Source organism: Podarcis pityusensis (genome assembly GCF_964106645.2).
Source record: "Podarcis pityusensis genome assembly, chromosome: 6".
NCBI classification, from domain to species: domain Eukaryota; kingdom Metazoa; phylum Chordata; class Lepidosauria; order Squamata; family Lacertidae; genus Podarcis; species Podarcis pityusensis.
Window position 1 is genome coordinate 94931085 of NC_138030.1, and position 20922 is coordinate 94952006.

Consider the following 20922-nt stretch of genomic DNA (forward strand, 5'->3'; position numbering starts at 1 on the left):
ATCTTCAGCCCATGGAGTTAACTCTTCTTTTTGACGCAGTTTGGGAATGTGCTTATTTCTCTCACTGGTGGGAACCAGTCCTACAGTGCTTTTATTTTTATGCACAGATTATCATTTTTGTCCCGCCCACTTCCTCTTCCAGGAGCTCAGGATGTGCACAGCCCCCACTTTTTTCTTACAACAACCCTTTGAGGCAGGTTAGGCTAGCAGAGAATGGCCAGGGCTTTGAGGCTGGGCACGGATTTGAGCCTGAATTTCCATGGTCTACGCAAAATAATCCCGCTGCTGCACCACACACCTATTTTATGTCAACACACCCATTTTGTGCAGTGCTGGGTCTGCTTTCCCTTAACTCTGCACACAGCAGCCCTCCCCCCTCCAGCCTTTTCCATTTCCCCCCTTGTCATTTTAGCACTTTTGGGATTTGCTCAAGGGAAGCACTTCATCTGTATTCAGCCAAGTTGATATTTATTCTGCAGGCATTTGTATTTTATTTTTTATTTTTCAGAGCCATCTACCCTGACATTTATTTTACAGCCTGGACCCGAAGATATATCCCTTCCAAAAGCAAGATTCACGTCATGCTAATTTCCTGCAGCAGAAAGATACCAAGCGTAAACAAATGCTTCCTTCCTCCTCAAACGAACGCGGCCCGACCACTCACTCCTTAGACATGCCATTCGCACAAAGGTCTTGATATTAATTGCATGGCCTTTCAGAGGACAGAACTTACTGAACCTCTCCCAGTCCCAGGCAGGGCCTTTTACACTCTGACGGCTAACAAGCCACAGGCACTAAGACGGGGCTTTCCCCTCTTCTGTCGATGGCAACGAATTCTGCTGAGCTGGAAAGATGCTCGTGGATAGACCATCCAATATACAGAAGGGACATTTGGCCCAGGTGCAATGCCATGTAAGTTTCTGCCATGAACCAGCAGCTTTATGTAGGTCTGTATATATGTAGTATGTATTTGGAACCATCAATGTGCGTATTGGTTTACAAAATAACAGTTCCCTGCCCCAAGGAGATCACCTTCTAAGATTCATAAATACAGTATGTTAGCTCAGTGACATGTCTCAGGGCGGACTTTGGTAAGCTTTCATAATATGGTGCTCTGTGTGAGGCCAAAATTAGGCACCCCAAATGGATCTTCTCTGTTATGGAGGGTATGCAGAGGTGCCAGCTTGCAAGGGTGATGGGGGGGGGGACAAAGTCACATGCATGAATGTCCCAACATCACACGTGATATCAAGACATCAGGAGTCGGGGGTGGAGTCGACCGTGGTGGCCACAGAGCGGTTCCAGTGACTGGCAGCTCCTCCTTCTCCTCTTCGTGCCACCACCAGTGGAAGGCTGCTTCAACTCTCCTTCCCCTCCACAGGAACAGGAGGAGGAGTTGACCACTGGAGCAGTGACATGGTCAGCTCTATCCTTCACCTCTGTGATTTTTGGACATGGGGGGAGCCCCTACCCCCCAAAATACAAGGCCTCTCCAAAAGGGCTCACCTCCCTGGAGCTGGCACACCTGCGCTCTATTGAGTCTCCTCATTTTAGCCCCTGCCCAAAAGGTTTTCTGGAATTGGGTTCCCCCAAGCCAGATTACTCTTGTGCTGTTTTGGCTACATAAGGACTGGCTCTTGGATAATGGTTTTTCTGCTAATATGCAGTTCAGAAGCCTTTGGAATCAGCATATTCAAAAACCACAGTATGTTGGAAGGAAACATTTTACAAAACCTGTTTTAGTTTTTTTCTGTGAGACAGGAAAATGAGACCCCAACCTGCTTTTACTCCAGCAGGTCATTTTTAATGGCCGAACTTCTGTAGCTCCCCAAAAGCATAAAGAACATTAATTAGTTCTGAGCTGTGGAAACAGAAGGAGAGGGACAAGTGCTAAGAACTGATATTATATCATTATCCTCAGAGTCACCTGGCTCTGCCTGCATTGTAATTAGCATGAGCAAAACTTCAGACTTCAATTAGCAGGGCAATTTGTCCTCTGCTATCCTTTGTATGGAGAATTTTATGTTGCACGCAGCAATCCAGTGTCAGTCTGCTGCAGAATTTGGAGCCCTGTGGCTCTGAAGCAATCATTCTTTTCCATAAATGCACAATTAATGTTCTAAATTTCCAGTGCTTTATTGCAATTTAAAATCTTCGTCTTACTGGCAACCGCGCCTGAACTACTTGTGGCTTTATGTCTTTAAAGGAGCATGCTTAGACAGGCTGTTTTATTTTTGAGAAAAAAGATGCTTTGGAAAGAACCGGTCCAGAACTTGTTCCCAACAAGGATTGGGAACCTAGCCAGTTTTCTGCTGCAAATCCTTCTCTCCTTGTTGTTTTTTGACCCCCAAAGTGCTGCTTATGGTGAAAACAGGATCCATGGGAACAAAATGAAGGCAGGTGGGGAGCAACTGTCAGCAGAAACCTGGCATGGGGTTCAGCACATGCTGCTTCTCCAAAATAAAAGCAGCCAGGTTAAAGACCCTTGGCTTGTTGGGATCCCTTCCAACTCTGCAGTTCTACGAGTCTATGTTCTGTTTATCTGGCAGCTAGGACATGAGAGACCTGGGTTCAAACCCTTCCTCAGCCATGAAGCTCACTGGGTGGCTTTTGACCAATCACTGTCTCTCAGCCTAATTTACAACCCTCAGCCTCACCTTGCAGGGCTGCTGTGGAGATAAAATGGGGAGGGGGGAACCATGTATGCCACCTTGAGCTCCTTGGAGGAAAAGTGGGACATAAATGTAAATACAAATTTTGTTGTTGTTTAGTCGTTTAGTCGTATCTGACTCTTTGTGACCCCATGGACCAGAGCACACCAGGCACTCCTGTCTTCTACTGCCTCCCGCAGTTTGGTCAAACTCATGCTGGTAGCTTCGAGAACACTGTCCAACCATCTCGTCCTCTGTCGTTCCCTTCTCCTTGTGCCCTCAATCTTTCCCAACATCAGGGTCTTTTCCAGGGAGTCTTCTCTTCTCATGAGGTGGCCAAAGTCTTGGAGCCTCAGCTTCAGGATCTGTCCTTCCAGTGAGCACTCAGGGCTGATTTCCTTCAGAATGGATAGGTTTGATCTTCTCGCAGTCCATGGGACTTTCAAGAGTCTCCTCCAGCACCAGAATTCAAAAGCATCAATTCTTTGGCAATCAGCCTTCTTTATGGTCCAGCTCTCACTTCCATACATCACTACTGGGAAAACCATAGTTTTAACTATACGGACCTTTGTTGGCAAGGTGATGTCTCTGCTTTTTAAGACGCTGTCTAAGTTTGTCATTGCTTTTCTCCCAAGAAGCAGGCGTCTTTTAATTTTGTGACTGCTGTCACCATCTGCAGTGATCATGGAGTCCATGCCTCCATTTCTCCCCCTTCTATTTGCCAGGAGGTGATGGGACCAGTGGCCTAAATAAGATGAAGGGTGCTATGGCAGATGCATTGATGCACAGCAGCCTGGACCAGGGGCTCGTCCACACATCTGCTTGTCTGATGCCTAGAAAGCATGGGTCTGAGAGGTTTTCTGCTCACTCCACACTTTCTAGGCGCAGGTCTTAGTGGAAAATGTCATGATAACAGCCCAGGAAGCTACAGTATATACTTTTTTCAATCACAGATACAGTATGACAGGCATATAGCTTCTGACCTATTCACAGTTGTACAAAGATCTGTTTCTCTCTCTCTCTCTCTCTCTCTCTCTCTCTCTCTCTCTCTCGGAAAAATTAATAGAGCTGGTATGACACAGTGGTTATAAGTGCTGAACTGTGATCTGGGAAATCTCCCAGGACAAATACCAGCTTAGCCGTGAACTCTCTGGATGGCCTTAGGCAAGCTTCTCATTGTTTCTAACCCTCACCCCCATCTGCAATATATATGGGATCATAGTAGTGGCTACATGGCTGCCGCAAGAATTACTGTGAGGTGCAGTGCTTTCAGCTTGTAGCAGGAAAAGCACTGTATTAGTGTCCTTGCATATTTCTCACAGTATTTCTGAATTGCCTTTCCCTGTCTGTGGTGCCAGTGGCAATGGCCATTGTAGAGCAAAACAGTCAAAATTCTCCCTCTAGCACCCACTGAGTGATGAAATGCAATGAAGCGTCGGGTCCTTTACCTTTGCAGGGGGTGGAGTTTTGGTAGATGCAGACTGTCATGTCATGGGGGTGAGAAAACTACACCAGCGCAATTTATCTCTTTAACCTCCCTTGCCTGTAGTCACTCCAAGCATTTATAGAGCGTATCATTCTTATTTCTGGCTTAGGCTGTGTTTCTCACTGTTCATCTTAAAGGACTGTTAAATGTTTACAGTGAAGTAAAATGTACGGCTCAGTATATGCAGCGCATGTATATGCTTCATTCTCGCCAATAAACTTTTTGCAGGCTTCAGAGCAAGGTCATTGCTTTTGCAAGATGAAGAGTGGTGGTTAAATTAGGTGTGTACACATTTATGCATGCAATGAACCAACTTGAGATAACTGTTTAATCCCCTGACAAACATTCTGTAGTCTATAGATCATGGTTTGCAGGTTACACATTAAACATTTTATAACATACCCACTTTATTTGGCTATTTGTGTTTTGTGGGACTCAGCGCAGCTGCAAAGATTTGCAAAAAAGACACCATATAATTCTTGCAACCACCAATCTATGTAAGATTGGTACTCTAGGAAGTCTAATTGCAAGAAGTGCATTTACTGAGTCCTCAGATCCACCTCCCAGCCCAAATGCATGTCGGCTGGGGCTGATGTGCTGAGGGTGGTGATTTTGAGGTAAGAAAAAGCTCAATTGTTGATTTTCTGTCTCTTGCACAACTGTTAAATCCAAAGGAATAGTGATTACAAAGGTTGGGGGTTTGACTCACAGCTGGTTTTAGCCTCCCTCTTGGAGTCTCCAGGGAAAGGAATTAAATCTCAAGATGCAGAGTGAGAAGCGCCAGAGCCCATCCCAAGCCTTCCCTCCGCATTCTAACTGTCCAGTGACGCATTTTCTCCATTCTCACTCCTCTTCTAGAGTGACTGAGAAACATGCAGGGGTTTATGAGCTGATATGGGTGCGTAAGAGGAAAATAATCATGCACTGGAGATCAGTCACTGAGAATTTTGAAATCTCTTTACAATACACACACACACACCAGGTGTTGCCCCCTTCACAGCCCCTGCTGCCAGGCTCTGCAACTGAGCTCCTTCCAGACACCTCCATCTGAGTTGCAAAGCCTCTAGGACCATAAGCAAAAGCAGCAGCCAGTTGCAGAGGCACTTACAAACAGGGTTCCATCAGGTTCAGCAAGGCAGAGTCTTATCAGCGCTTTGGACAGAGCAGCTTGTAAGGTTCAGCATGAAGCATTTCCCTCGACCAAAGCAGAGCTGTCTCTGCAGAGGTCAGTGGCCTTCTGCAGCCTTATGATTAAATCTGCCTACTTCTGGGGATCTAGCCATTATTTTAAAAGGCCATTGTCTGACATTGCAGCCATTGGCTCCTATGGCATGGGGGCAATGGGGACTGTACTGGGAAGATGTCCTCCAAATCCAAGGAACATATCAGAGCAATCTCCTCTGGCCTGGAGGCAGCAGTCACTCCTCAAAACATGTCTACAGAGTGTTCCTCTGGGCATAAGGGGACTTCAGGCCAGAGGCCATGTTGGGTCTGAGAGTCGACCTTGCACAGGGCTGAGGTAAATTTACACTGGCTCTATGGTACAAACCCTGGGACCTGGGAAGCAAAGCCATCAGTGGCCTAGCCCTTCAAGTAATTGCTTTGTGTGCCCACTGGGCCTATTTGCCATTGAACAGGATTGCTAAGTAAATGTGTTTCCTGAAACCAGGCATCCATCTCCGAGATGCTCAAATGATGGCTGGTACGCTTCTATTGATTAAGTCATAAAGCTGCAGCTTTCTGAAGAAACATCAATTTCAAACAATTCCAAACGCCTCCTGTGTCTCTTGGGAAGCCAAAATGCTGACTTGCATTCTGGTGTCTCAAAATAGAGCTTGCCCATGCTGTGTCAAGAACAAGATTGTTACCTCCCCAGTGCCTATTAGTTACTTGTTTTTATTATTATTATGTTGCATAATTCTCAACTCTGGGTGATTTACTAACCTTTGTAATTAGAAGTAGTGCAGTGATTGGAATATCTTAACTTACGATGCAGTGCTCCTTGTAAGAAATGTAGTTGTAATGTAACTCAGCAGTCACATAGTGCTTGCACATGAATTTCAAATGGTCTATAGCCTAGTGTATAGTTACCAGTAGAGGAAAATCTCAGGTCCTGAGGCTGAATGTGGCCCCCTCTCCTATCTAATCTTCAGGACGGCCACAACCAGAGGTGGGACGGGCCATTTTGCCACCTGAGGCAAAATGGGAAGGTGTTGCTTCCCTGTCATCCTCAACAAAGCCTTGCTTGCCAGGATTATGTGGTGATGGCTTCCGGTGGAATCTCATAGAACTCTCACGAGATCTCACCGGATGAAGCAGTTGCAACCATGTGACCCCAACAGCAGCTAGGCCCGGCAGGATGCCCATGAGGGCACTGCCTTGTAGATTCTGCCACCCAAGGCAGGTGCTTCAGCCTGTCTCATGGGTGAGCCAGCCCTTTTGCCTCTGGCCTCACCCACCACTAACATGTGGCTCCTGGAATGTTTCCAGTGAGGGAATTCAGCCTTCTGGCCGGCACCCATGCAAGCTGGTCAGCATGTTAGCACCATGGTTTTCACACTGTGTCTTTGGTCGTCCTGGGGTTACTTGAAAGCTTCTTCAAGCAGAAGGTCAGTGCTGATAGGTAAGGTTCCTGAACAAAGTGACAGCTACTACCATATGAAGGTACAGTAGATGAAGGCAGAGAAGGCCTCTGAAAGAGAGGAGTAGATGAACAGAGTTTGGGATATCGCCCTCTTCTAAGTTGAACCATGATCAGCTTGCCAAATTCTGGTTCCCATTTATTAGGTATATAAACAGGAATAGTGAAAGATATCATACGCAGGTGTTGCAGGCTGCTTTGTGGCCAGGCTATGTAGTTAATGGGTAATTAGTGAGAATATATTCTTATAACCGAGACCCGTATCTGGTTAAAGTTCATAAGATCTGTAAGGAATGTATGCGATAATTGCTACAGCTCTACTCGACATACTAAGAATAGTTTATGTGCGTTTATTTGTAGTGGTTTATCTGATGTTCACTTGAAAACATTAAAAATTACTTTTTTTAAAAAAAGGCACATGGAATGGGATTGTAAGGGTGAAGGCAGACTCTAGATATGGTAGAAGCAGTTTGAACTTGTGATGGAGGTTAATCGGAACTTGAGGGAGTTGAGAATATGTACAAATGCCTTCCCTTCAGAATTTCCCACTCCATCATGAGTCAAACCCAGGGCCTGCTATACTTTATGGCAGCTGCTACTTCTATTTCTGTGTGCAGAAATAGAATGCGCAGGTAGCAGAGAATATTCAGGCCTCATTCTAGGCAATGTGTCCTTCACAAGGTGGGGGAACTGGTCTGGCTCCCTCACCCTGCAAGGAATGTAAAGTCTGAAGATGAGCCTCTGTGTAGGGACTGCACCGCACACTGTGCATAATTTCTGAGGCAATAAATGTTACACAAATTGTCACTAGTGCAATTTCTTGCCCTGCACAGAAGGTGACAGGCTTGTGTTGTATGTAGGCATTGGGGAGGGGGGGGGGCCTTCAATTCAGTTCACATTCCAAGACAAACCTATCCAAGTCACGCTTTCTGAAACAATATGGGAACACAGCAATCCTTCAAAAAAAATCTCACTTCTCAGGTTTTCCACTGCAGTTCTCTAATCAAGCAGTGTGTACAAAAATACATGTATTAGCAAAAATAACATACAAAAATGTAGTATATTAGGAGGAAGTGCTTTTCAAAAATGTGATTAGGCAAAATTGCCTACAAATCTGAATATATTAGGAGAAATTTGTACTAAAATGCTGATGAATTTTCATGAGGAGCTTTTTAAAAAAGCAATTACAAACTCACGTGGAAATGTAGGAGAGAGAGAAAAGAAGAAACAATCGCTAACCATCTAAAACTATGAACATGTTTTTAAATAATCACTCCTGAAAAAGAAAATCACAGATATTTATGTGCATCCCTAATAAAACAGGTGGAACTGTGACCTCTATCATGAAGGAACTGTAAGGACAATAACAAATAGCATTTTGTAAATTTAACGAGTTAACAATCATAATGAAAATGTGCTGCTAAGTTAGTATTTCTGGCAGGTATGACAATGCAAATACACTGGGGAAGCCATGTGCTTTAAGTGTGCGGTGGGAATGGGGCCCACGGCTGGCCCACCCATGAGGGAAGGAGAGGTGAATGCCTTGGGTGGCAGGATCCCAATGCAGATCTTTATTGCCCTGTGGTTCCTGCAGCAGATATTAACTCACTCCATCTTTTCCGGCAGGGAAGGGGTGCCATTTTTTGGTTCCTCTAAGGTGCCAATATGCCTTGGGTCAGCCAGCCTGGATATGACCTGTGATAGAAGCCACAGCTACTACAATTCTCTATTAAAGCACATTCCCTCCTCACATACTGAACTCTCTTTCCTGCTCACCTAAAACTACCTATGCAGCACACACTCACACACAACTCAGCAGTGATATTATAATGACCAAAAGACCATCTTTTCACCTGAATGCCTGCTAATGATCATATAATGTTTCTAAATCTGCAGGATATTTTGGTAGTGGTGGAGTGTGCAGAGAAAGCTTTGAATATCTGCTTTGGAAGACTGGTGTTGTTTTACATCCCATGGTCTGTCTGTGATGCTTTCTGGTTCCCCCATCCTCAGTTTGCATATGTTTAAATAAATAGGTATTTACAAAAGGCATCAATGGTTTTGCGTAGCCCCTGCCCATTAGTGCTTCTCACTGTTTGCTTTTTGTCATAAAGCAACATGGACAAACATGAGCCACGCTGAACAAAACTAAGCTAACAGGAGTCACACATGATGCAGCCCATAGACTTAATAGACTAAGCTCACAGGCTTAGCATGAAACTTTGCATCTCCAGTCATAAGCACATCAATTTCTTTCTTGCTTACTTATCTGCTTACTTTTAAAAGAAACCACTAATGATTCTTAGAAGCTGTGTTCTGAATGCCTTATATAAGAGCCATCAGTGAAGAGAGGAAGCATGAAAGAGTTTGAGAGAGATCTACTCTGCTAAACCCTATGATGTTATTGATTATTTTATAGTTAAGAAGAATGCTGCTTTGTTCCCAGATCCAACACCTACACTGAATAAAAATGCAAAAGGTTCTGCTGCAAGCAGAGATTATGTGGAGAGTCATGCTATCCCTTTCCCATTACTCCCCCTTCAATATATGAGAGAGCTTTTCAATGTGCCAGGTATCTGTTCTGCATTGTTTCCTTAGTAATGCTTTATGGCAGAATGATTCACTCCCAGTGCCATCCTCATTGACACTTTTGATGTAAAACTGAATTGGTGTGTCACACTAACATGCAACACCTCTTTACAAGGAGAGGTCAAGGGACAGGGCAACATTACGTCTAGAAAGGATCTGGTTTCTATTTTTGCAAGAAACTCTGACTGTGTGTGACCCATGTCGCGCACTTCTGCATGACTAGCAGGACTAAGCAATAAGTTTTATTCAAATTTTGCAGCTTCGGTTTATATACATTCTGTTTTCAATCCTCCCCTCAGGGGAATAGGAGTTTAAGGTTCCAACTGCACATGACTGTGATTTAATTTTCACATTTTAAAAACTGCAAATAGCACCTACATTCAGAGTGGGGTGGAGTTGTACTTATTGTAACAGGTGTATAACCTGTTCCTCCCCTCCCCGCCCCTTCTTCTGAGACTGCTATTGGCATTGGGAGGAAATACCCCATCTGCACTAATCAAAGATTCTCTCTCAATGCCAATAGCAGCTATGGATGAGCAACGTTCATTAGGATTGCAGGAGGGGAGGGGAGGGTTAAACTCCTCCTCCAGAACTGCTGTGATTCCTTAATTACTGGGGCCTACTTTCAGCTGGTGGCGCTGTGGGTAAAACCGCAGCGCCTAGGACTTGCCGATTGCGGACTTCCGGGGTGGCGCCATCGGTAATGGCAGATTCCCTCTGATCCGGAGGGACTGGCTCCACGGAAAACGGGTCTTTCCCGCTACGGCGAAGCGGGGACCCTTTGAAAAATCACAGGCGGATGAAGCCTGTGACCATGGGACTCAGCGGGCACCTTTCGCGCCCCCCCAACTCGTAAAGGAACCCAGCTACGGGCTCCAGAGTGAAGAGGGGCAAGTGGCGCGGTGCTGAGAGTCAACTGCTTCCTCCGTGGAGCGAAGCCGCACAGCCGTTGCCGGAGAGCGCTGCCTTTTTCCTGGGACAATTTGGCTACTAAAACAACTACCCGTGAGTAGCTTAATTTCGGACAATTGGACTTTAAACAACGACTTGTGAGTAGAAAGGAAAATTGGACTAAGAAATTCTTCTTAATTTGGCACTGTAACGGGAAGGTCTAAACAGGAAGTCAGCCTTCCGTTTCTTGTAGATAGATTAAAGCAAAGACATGGCAAACTAGAGTTCAGAAAATCGTTTGTAAAGGATTAACTTTCATCATCTAAAATTGTTGAACCCCCTTCGGAAGCAGGAGAAGAGGGGGGATTTTTTCCGGACTGTTTAAACCTGCAGAAGAGAGTGTAAAGAAAAGTAATTTTCCACCGTCTTGAACCTGAGAGCGGGGTGTCAGGACTGACGTTTTTGGGAAGTTCATTGACTATAGACAAACGTCTTTGACAGACAGTTAAAAGAAGAGAAACATAGTGATTCCATTGTTCTCCTTCGCATTTTAAAGGAACAAATATTGACAAAATATATGAAAAAGGAAACTTTGTTGTTAGATCTGCTTTTAAAAGAAAAAAAAAAAGAAAAGAGATGGATACAAATAGAAGTTCTTCCCCTAGAGGGAGCCTGTGAAACTGTTACTAAATTTGAACTGGGGAGCTCTGCAGCTGCAACAGATTAAGATCGTGGGAACAGACTTCTGACCTTGCATAACAATGTATTCAGAAGCTCTGGTGCATGCTTTCTGCAAAACAAGTGCCTTATTGGAACAGTTACATGAGAAGACGGACTTGATGACTGTTGCGATCAGAAATTTTGGACAGGTAGTGGGTAACTATATAGAACCCACCCAGGAATCAACTCAGGAGTGTGCTCTGACAGATCAGATGAGGGAGGAGTATGTTGCTGGACCTCGGGTGGCAGAGATGGAGGGAGCTGTGGCCCAGCAGGAACATGAGTTGTTGGATCTGACAAATGAACTTGGAAAAAGCCAGATTTGTTTTTAAATACCTGTTTTTAAATACCACATGGAGTTTAGTGTGGACTATGGAAAAGGGGCTGATTTGTCGAGAAGGGACAAAAATACTGTCAAGTTGGAATTTCCACGAGTGAAAGGAGTAGGAGACAAAGTAAAGTACAGGTATAAATATGAAGAAGATCTGCGGAAGGGACATGGAAGAGACTTAAGGGCCTCGGACATAAGATTACCAGGTTAATGAGCTAGATGGATGGGATAGAAAGGACTGACAAAACCCGGGACCAGGAGGAAGAGACGTTGGATGAAGATTGGAAGAAAGTTTTAAAAAAAATTATTAGGATTGTTTTATAAAATTGATGAATGTTGGAAAAATGTTGGAACGAAATTATTTGGCTCTAGCAGAAATGTTAAAAGAATTATGTAAGAATATGTTATGGTTATGAGAAATTGGTATAAATAAGATCTAAGTTTTAAGTTTTAGGATCTTTTATAGTAAGATAAGGTTAAAATAGATTAAGGTAATTTAATGACAGAATACTATGAAAAATGGAAAGGATTTGCTGTGATAATTAACAACTAGAATGCAAAAAAGGGAGGAGTGAGGAGGTCGATGAAATAAGGTAATGACAGTTAAGGATTTGGGAATATTGGATTTGTTTTTAAATTTTTGTGGTTTATTTTTGCTTTTTGATTGTGATGTGTCACGTGTTTTGTTGTTGTTTTTTGATTTTGATTTTTATCAATTTGTATTGTTTGATTGTGGTTTGTTTTTCTTTTGTCTGTTTTTTCCTTCTTTTTCTCTTGTTCTCTTGTTTTTCCTGTAATTTTAAAATTCTTAATAAATATCATTTTTTTTTAAAAAAAGGACTTGCCAATTGCATGGTCGGCGGTTCGAATCCCCGCGGCGGGGTGCGCTCCCGTCGTTCGGTCCCAGCACCTGCCAACCTAGTAGTTCAAAAGCACCCCCGGGTGCAAGTAGATAAATAGGGACCGCTTACCAGCGGGAAGGTAAACGGCGTTCCGTGTGCTGCGCTGGCTCGCCAGATGCAGCTTGTCATGCTGGCCACGTGACCCGGAAGTGTCTGCGGACAGCGCTGGCTCCCGGCCTATAGAGTGAGATGAGCACACAACCCTAGAGTCTGTCAAGACTGGCCCGTACGGGCAGGGGTACCTTTACCTTTACCTTTACTTTCAGCTGATGCTGTTTGCTGACAGGCTAAAAGCAATGGCACATTTACTGTCATATGCAGTTTGGCCCTGAGCCTAGCTCAAAAGGCATGATGAAAGTGAGCTGGCATATACATTAGTATTTACTCCCACTTGCACCACTGGGGTCTGAAGTTGAATACACATGGTGTTAGCCAGAGACCCTATCAGGGATCAGCAAACTTTTTCAGCAGGGGGCTGGTCCACTGTCCCTCAGACCTTGTTGGGGGCCAGACTATATTTTGGAGGGGGAAAAGAAGAATTCCTATGCCCCACAAATAACCCAGAGATGCATTTTAAATAAAAGCACACATTCTATTCATGTAAAAACACGCTGATTCCAAGATTTAGAAGGCGATTGGGCCGGATCCGGCCTCCGGGCCTTACTTTGCCTACCCATGGTCCATATCTATCCTGTAGTTCCTTAAGAAAGGCTGTTGATTGATGCACATTCCTTCAAACCAGCTTCCATCCAATTCAAAACAATAAGCTGGACAAATTTGCATTCCCTCTTAGATAATTATGACTTCATTAGTCACTCCTTGCTTCTCCTATCCCCAGGGCTTTTCTTCTAGAAAAAAAGGTGTCAGTACTGCATACCCTCGTGTACCTCCAGAAAAAAGCACTGCCTATTCCTAATTTTGCAGTGAGAACTGTCCTGATCCACTTGCCCAAAGGGAGGTTCATGGGAGTGGTTGGACCTGCGGTTCAAAACAAAGTTCCTTGGGTGGCAAGACTTGCCTTTGGCTTATGCCACACTCAGGGGCAGAGGAAAGGGGGGCGGACCACCCCAGTGGGGGGTGACATTTGGCGCACCACCAGCCCGCCCGTGACTCTCAAGCCTACCATTGGGGGAAGGGGGGAGCTGCGCCGCTTTGCTGGCAGTATTCCCCCCTTCCCCCTTCATTTTGACAGCTTGGGGGAGGCTTGGGAGTCACAGGCTTACAGCGTGCCGAATGTCCGCGGCTCACTCCGCCCCTGTGGGCAGCTCGCTCCACTCCCAGCTGCAGGGCACATGCCACTCCATGCACCCGAGCAGTTATCCTGCGCCTGGGAGGGCACCCTCCACGCCCCACGCCCCTCAGGAGCGCACCCACCCTGGGCAGCGTGGGCATATGCTCTGCTGCTGTCCACACTGTACACCAGGGATCAGCAATTGGCAGCCTTTGGCTTAAATCTTGCCTCATGAGTTCAACCACCAGCCTATCCCCAGAACCAAGGGGATACATTGTGAGGAGTGGTGTCCATGGGATGTGTCACCAGCCCTTGTTAGAACCCAGCCTGCCACCATCCAACCCAACGCTAACATGGTTCTCCAGTAAAACTAGTTGTTGAACAGGGATGTGCACAGGTGGCCCAATGAATACAAGCTGAGATGTGCACATTTTAGATATCTGTTGGGCATGCGCAGACGATGGCTTCATTGACTAGCAGTTCGAGGGGTTGCAGGTATAGGAAGTAAATCAGGTAATAGTGTGCCCAGCAATGTAAAAGGAGATTTGAAACACATCAGGGGGGAATGACCTGGCTGCATTTTCAGCTTCTAATTTGCACATGCCCTGAGAATAACATTCAGAAGCAACATTCGCAATGGTTAGAACACCCACCCACTGCCTTGAAAACAAATCCCTCTGTTGCTGGAGAACAGAGGTGGAAGACACATACACAGTCCTCATGCAGAAGTTGTTTTTAGCTGCTTTATGTGCAGTCAAGGTGAAACAGTCTTGATATTTCACAGCTCATCAAGGAAATACCTAACCTTTATCACTGAACACCTCTAGGGGTTCAATAGGCCCATATATGCATGCTAACTGGCAACCGGTGAAGGGGAGGCTGCAATGCAAAAAGCCACAGAGGACTTTTGCACTGCAAGATTATTTATGGGCACACACACACCCCGCCCCGTTCCCATTTACTGAATGCAGCCCATTGGGAAATGATTTTGCCCAAGCTCATTTATACGAATAGGAGTTGCTCTAGAGTGCAGCTTCTGGCCATTTCAGCTGAGTTTGTGCCTGGGAAATATTCTTGGAGAGTTATGCCCATTTTGTAGCTGTTTCAGCCTCAATCAGGTCTCTCCCTTTCACTCTTAACAGCTTTTTCTACTTCTTCTGTAAATTATTGTGTTCTTACAGAGACGGTGGTGGCCCATGGATTAAATTGCTTTAAAAGGGGTTGAGATGAATTCATGGAGGAGAGAGGTCTATCAATTACCATTAATCTCTGGATACCTAAATGGACTCTGCATGCATAGAGGCAGTGGACCTGTGGATATCCAAAATGCCTGGGAAGAAATAATGGGGGAGAGCTGTGGTCATCACAACCCACATGTGGACCTCTCAGAAGCATCTGGCTGGCCACTCTTGGGAACAGGGTGCTGGGCTAGAGAAAAACCCAACCCACTCCAATGGCCTGACCCATCAGCGCTCTTCTTCCTTATTAAGGATGAATCGTATTATATTCATTGTGCCACCTTTGCACATCCCTTTTCAACAACTAGTTTTACGGGGAACCCATGTTAAGGTTGGGTTGGATGGTGGCAGGCTGGGTTCTAACAAGAGCTGGTGACATGTCCCATGGCCACCACTCCTCCCAATGTATTTCTCTTGGCTCTGGGGATAGGGGGGTGGTTGTACTCATGGGGCATGGTTTAAGCCACAGGCAGCCAGTTGCCGATCCCTGGTGTATATGGTGTTTCACAATGTGGCATAAGCAAAAGTCAAATGGTCAAATGCTTGCCCCAAGGAGCTCTCACTATAAAATTAGGGATAGCAGAAGCAAGTAATGACTAATGGTGTCATAATTATCCTGGAAATCCCAGGTTGAGCTACCCCTTGAGGTATGGTTCAAGAATATCTGGGACATGACTGTTTCAAGTGTTATAAAGAGAGACACCTATGATGAAACCTATGCCCCCCCCTTCTTTTCATATGCAAGATAGCAAATTTATACCACCAATTTCACAAACATGTCTGTGGATAGCCTACATTGACCATTTATGTTTTGAGATTATGTAAAATGATACTATAAACTCAGTGCTATGTTTACAGTGGTACTACAGGTTAAGTACTTAATTCGTTCCGGAGGTCCGTACTTAACCTGAAACTGTCCTTAACCTGAAGCACCACTTTAGCTAATGGGGCCTCCTGCTGCTGCTGTGCTGCCGGAGCACAATTTCTGTTATCATCCTGAAGCAAAGTTCTTAACCTGAAGCACTATTTCTGGCTTAGTGGAGTGTGTAACCTGAAGCGTATGTAACCTGAAGCGTATGTAACCCGAGGTACCACTGTATTCTTGTTTGCAGATACTGCATTAAATTTTATTAAAAAAATATTTTTTGTTAAGTGTAGAGCTGGGCTACAATGCTGGTTGTGGCCCCAGTCCCAGTCCCACCTCCCGCTGGCAGTGGTTAAATTAAGGGGTGATAACATGACCTCAAACAGACTACGATCTGGATTAAAAATGGCCACAACTTTTTTAAAAAAATAATAATCTAGGAGGGAATGTGAGTTTGCCCAGCTCATATTGCTCACTGCATTACTTACTCAGCAGCAATACTCCCCCTTCCCCATTTCGTCTTCAGTTTGGAGCATAAGATGAGAACCTCCGACACAGGCTGCCTGCATTTACAAAGCCAGGTCCACTTCAGGCATGTGTACTGCAGTTTATATCATATAAGGCTCCTACTCTTGCTGAAGCAGTCATCAATGCCTGTGAATTACATGAGCAGCCCAGCCAAGCAGAGCAGACTTTGCTGTTTTGGCCATTTCCCCTTATTGTATCTTGCATTTCCCCTGATTGTATCTTGCACACATTCCATGACGTTGCTGCCCCTACCCGGACCCAAAACCCTCCACAAAGACAGGAATGTGCCACACCAATGGATTTTTGCAGCTTTCCACTTTGATTCCCCACAATCCTGCAGGGCCCATCTCTCTCTTGACCCAACATGCAAGTTAACCCACCTGTACACAGACCCTGCCCTCCCAAGCCCTTTGGGGTCCTCCATCCAAATCCCAAGACCAAAACCCAGTGTCCTTCAGGGTTTCCCCATGGGGGAGTTGCTGGCACTTTGTGCATGAGCAGTCTTTTTTTCTTGTGTGCAGTGGTAGACCTCTCTTGCACTGCAAGGCTCTATGAAGAGAAAGTGTGTTCTCCCTCATGGAGAGCACAGGTTGCGGGCGGGGCTGACAAGACACCTCACTGTTACTAGGCAAATAGTTTGGCCATCCTTTAAGCAGGGGCGGGCTGTTACTGGGGAAATCTAGATGTTGCCATTTGCTGATTGACAGCCCTATTTGTTAAATACAATGCTCGCAGCGAAGAACTTCCTCTTTTCGCTGCTTATCCTCTCTTCCTCTTTTCGCTGCTTATTTCGGATCACCTGCCCTCCCTTCCCTAATTTTAGGCTGTTTGCTTGACCTTGCTATGCCTGTCATGGGGTCGTCTGCTTTGGGGCAGGGGCCCGGTAGGAATTTTGTCCATTTGGCTGATTAGTGTGTGCCACTTGGTTTTTGCCTACTGCGTAGCAAATCGTCACAACTTGTAAGGTTTGCGGTTAGGCATTGGTCTTGGAATTGGTTGGTGGGGGGGTATGGATTCGGCTGTGCCTGCCCCTCCAAAATGCGGCTGCTGCTGCTTCAAGGGTTTTCTGTTAAAGGAACCCAGGGGCTCCCCATGCTTTTGTCCGAAACCCCCTGGCAAGGGGCTAGGGCCACGCAAGCCCCTGGGAGCATGCTGGGGAGAGGTGAGGCATGGTTCCCAGTCCCGTCTCTCTCCCCAGGTGACTTACCCTTGCTGACTTCGCACGGAGTGCAAATGTCAGAGCTGTCCCCGTGCGGGGTCAGTTAGTGCTACCAATGCCTAAGCAACCACTCACATTGCTGTAATTTGAATAAAGTTGTGGCCAAAATTATGCCAAAAACCTTAAACAAAAATTAAGTGTCAATTGTGTTTTTCTTTGGGGGGGGGGTCTTGGGGATCTCGATGTGCAACAACCAACCAAGTACAATTTAAAATGGTTTTCAGTGGTGCCATGCGTACAAAAACATATATTCGGATTTTGCAGAGTATTCAGAAAGGAAAACTGTAGGGATTCAGAATCCTTTGCTGCCAGGTGAGTGAAGCACATTACATGCAGTCTTCACCCAGACGACAGAATTATTGATTCGCTGAAATTCAGTTGAGGAGGAATTTGCCAGCATCTCTGTATCTCAGATATCTCCATGGAAAGTCTGAAGAGTGCTTCAGATATCCTAGTCTTTCTGTGCACATGTGTTCTTTTTCTTCCTGGAAAAAGCAGTTACATAATCTGTTTTGCTTTATACTGGCAGTTCAATGTGTGCGTGTTGACTGGCTGTGTAGATAAGAATCTGCATCTCAGTGAGAATAAGGAAATGCTGACAGACTCCCACATTCAGACACACATTCTTACAAGCGCTCAGTCTCTGGGGGGTTCGCCCTTCTCTCCCTACCTTGTGCAAGAGTTTGGGCCTCCAGTTACTGAAACGTATTTTCCCCTGATGGAAAAATCAAGTAGAATCAGACAACAAAAGTTCCAGATAATTGACTGCAGCAACAAATCAATATTATCTGTGTCCAAAATTGAACCTGGTGAATTAGTTTGGAATTCCAAATAACTGTAAATAGCACCAATCTATTGTCCTTTCTATGCAACAAAAGCAGCAGTTGCCTATGGGCAAGAGAGCCAAGAGTTTACTGAACACAGTCAGCAAGGCAGTACAGGGCGCTGTCGATTTGCTCTATCTTGTGCGTAGAATGCAACAGCTGCCTGCAGTGGGGTCACCAGCTGCCTGCAGGAAGTGAGGACAGTGGCACATGCCCATGAACTGTGGGGAGAAGTGGGAAGATGGTGGAGAAAGATGGTTGGCATCACTCTTTCTTCTGTGTGCTCAGGAGGCTGATCCAGAACAGGGCTGTGACAGCCCTGCCTCAAAGATGCCAAACCTCTCAGCCACTTAATACACACACACATTGGATGAAATCACTGAATACATCATCTAGGTAAATGTGGAATAAGTTACCTTTGTTTGTGTGCTTTATTTTGAACCCATCTTTGAGTTATCAATGGATTTTCTTTCTTTTAAGCATGTGGCAGCATGGTGGCAAAAGGAGAGCTGTGAGTGAGTGAGTGGGTGAGTGAGTGAGTGAGTGAGTGAGTTCAGGGTGTGGGCCTGGCTCAGGGAAGGGAAATGTAGGGAGAGTGTCAGGAGAGGTCAAGAGAGCGCCCTGAAAATGGTTACTGAAGACTTCTATATTCTTTGCTTTAAAATGTTTTCCAACATTTCGGGGCATCAGGATGAGAAATTTTCCTTTGGAGACTGGTAATGGGAATAAAACGCTAAGCCTGAGAACCTAGAATCAGTCACAAACTTTGGCATCCAAAGTTTGTGGCAGATACTAAAATTCTGCATGCATCACCATTCTTCAAAAACTATGGTACTGGGGGCAGAAATCTATGCCAGGTTTTGTGCTTGTTTGTTAATATGCCTTGGTGTCTGTTTATTTAGTAGCACAAAAAAACAAAAAACAAAAAAACCGCACTTCATCTTGCCACCAGTATACCAGCGTACAGAAAGGAGGCTACAGAAGTCTGTTCCTCAGTAGCACATGGCTCTGTTAGCTTGGTATGCTAAGGGTAGTGCAAAATACAAAGAAATAGATTGTTTCTGCCTTTGGTGCTATCAATCCTGCACCTTTTGTCAGCACTAAATCCCCTACAAATAATAAAAATAAAGCTTCCTCGCATTAAATCTTGAGCAGTCCATTAAAAACTGTGTACACAGTGAAACAAACAGATGATTAAATAAGGCCTATAACAGTATTTCTATAATATACCCTCTCTAAATAACATAATGGAAAAGGCCCATTCAGAGCTGATTAACCTCAGTTCAGGAAGATCATTTATTTCAAATCATTATGCTCAGCTGATTAAAAATGAATTAATTCCTACAGGAAACCATTTCCAAACACTGCCTCTGCTCATAAATCCAACACAGAGGCGGGAGGAATGTCTCATAATGCAAAAATCTACACACAGAGCCATAAATCAGTACAAAAACCAAAGAGTTGGGGGTGGGGCCTGGCAATGGCCTGGAAGCCCACTCCTACTGAAGACCGCTGGAGCCAAATGGGCCTGATCCATGCCTGGATGGTAACCCCAGAAGCCCACCTTGCTGCCTGCAGTACAGCAGGAATTCTCAGACTCTGGCACTGGAAGAAGAAAAGTCCAGAAAGTTACCCATGACTTCTGTCTGAGGGCCAAACTATTCTTGTGTCTGCCCCATTGGCACATGAAGTAGGCAATGGGATTTAATGTTTATAACAAGAGGGGATCATAAATGAGGGTTGCAAAAGCCTGCAGCTCCCCCCCCCCCACACACCTTATGTTTCTTTCTTCCATCATCAACTCAAGTCTTTTCACCTTGGCTTGGCTTGCTTCTAGGATCAGAGTCAAGCTGGGAGGAAATGACCGGAGGCAACAGAGGGCAAGGAGTTAAGGAAAGGGCTCCCCTCACCCAGGCACATTTTTATAGCAAAATGTAATTGCCCTTCACACACTCATCCACTTTGGTTGTGATCAGAGCAACTGCACGAACAACAAATATGGCTGCCACATCATGCTTAGTCCACCCTTCGGACCCATCAAATTCATTCAGTTGTGGCCTGTGTCTGTCTGTTGCACATCCTCCCACATTTCTCTGATGAAAATAGGAACATTATATTCTACATCAGGAAGCGTCTCCCGCCTTTGATCTTGCCGCACATATATTCATCGTATAAACATATACACCTGTCACATCGAGCGAATTACAACCCTCCAGTCTAACCTACCCCATAGGATTGTTGTAAAGAAAAAAATGTGCAAGGGAAGAGATCATGTACAGCACCTTCAACAGATAAACGGAATGAAATAAAATTTTAGCTGTAAGCTACCTTGAGTCCCTGTCAGGGGAAAAGGCAGGATATAACAATAACAAAAATAACAATAACGATAACGATAGTATTGTAAGTAATAGTGCCACTGTATTCTGCTCTGGTCAGACCTCACCTGGAGTACTGTGTCCAGTTCTGGGCACCACAGTTCAAGAAGGACACTGACAAACTGGAACGTGTCCAGAGGAGGGCAACCAAAATGGTCAAAGGCCTGGAAACGATGCCTTATGAGGAATGGCTAAGGGAGCTGGGCATGTTTAGCCTGGAGAAGAGGAGGTTAAGGGGTGATATGATAGACATGTTCAAATATAGAAAAGGATGTCACATAGAGGAGGGAGAAAGGTTGTTTTCTGCTGCTCCAGAGAAGCGGACACGGAGCAATGGATCCAAACTACAAGAAAGAAGATTCCACCTAAACATTAGGAAGAACTTCCTGACAGTAAGAGCTGTTCGACAGTGGAATTTGCTGCCAAGGAGT

At 45.1% G+C, this 20922-nt stretch overlaps 1 protein-coding gene across 3 annotated transcripts in view; it reads left to right on the forward strand.

Annotated features, from left to right (window-relative positions):
* TNR (tenascin R) overlaps window positions 1-20922 on the forward strand; it is a 383580-nt gene that overhangs the window by 184588 nt on the left and 178070 nt on the right. Inside the window, exon 1 of one of the 3 annotated variants that reach the window (XM_081012039.1) lies at window positions 6743-6760. The exons of the other annotated variants lie outside the window; for them this stretch is intronic. The gene's annotated coding sequence lies outside the window, so the exon portion shown is untranslated. Of the gene's footprint in view, window positions 1-6742; window positions 6761-20922 lie in introns of those variants that run through there. 3 annotated transcript variants of the gene reach the window in all.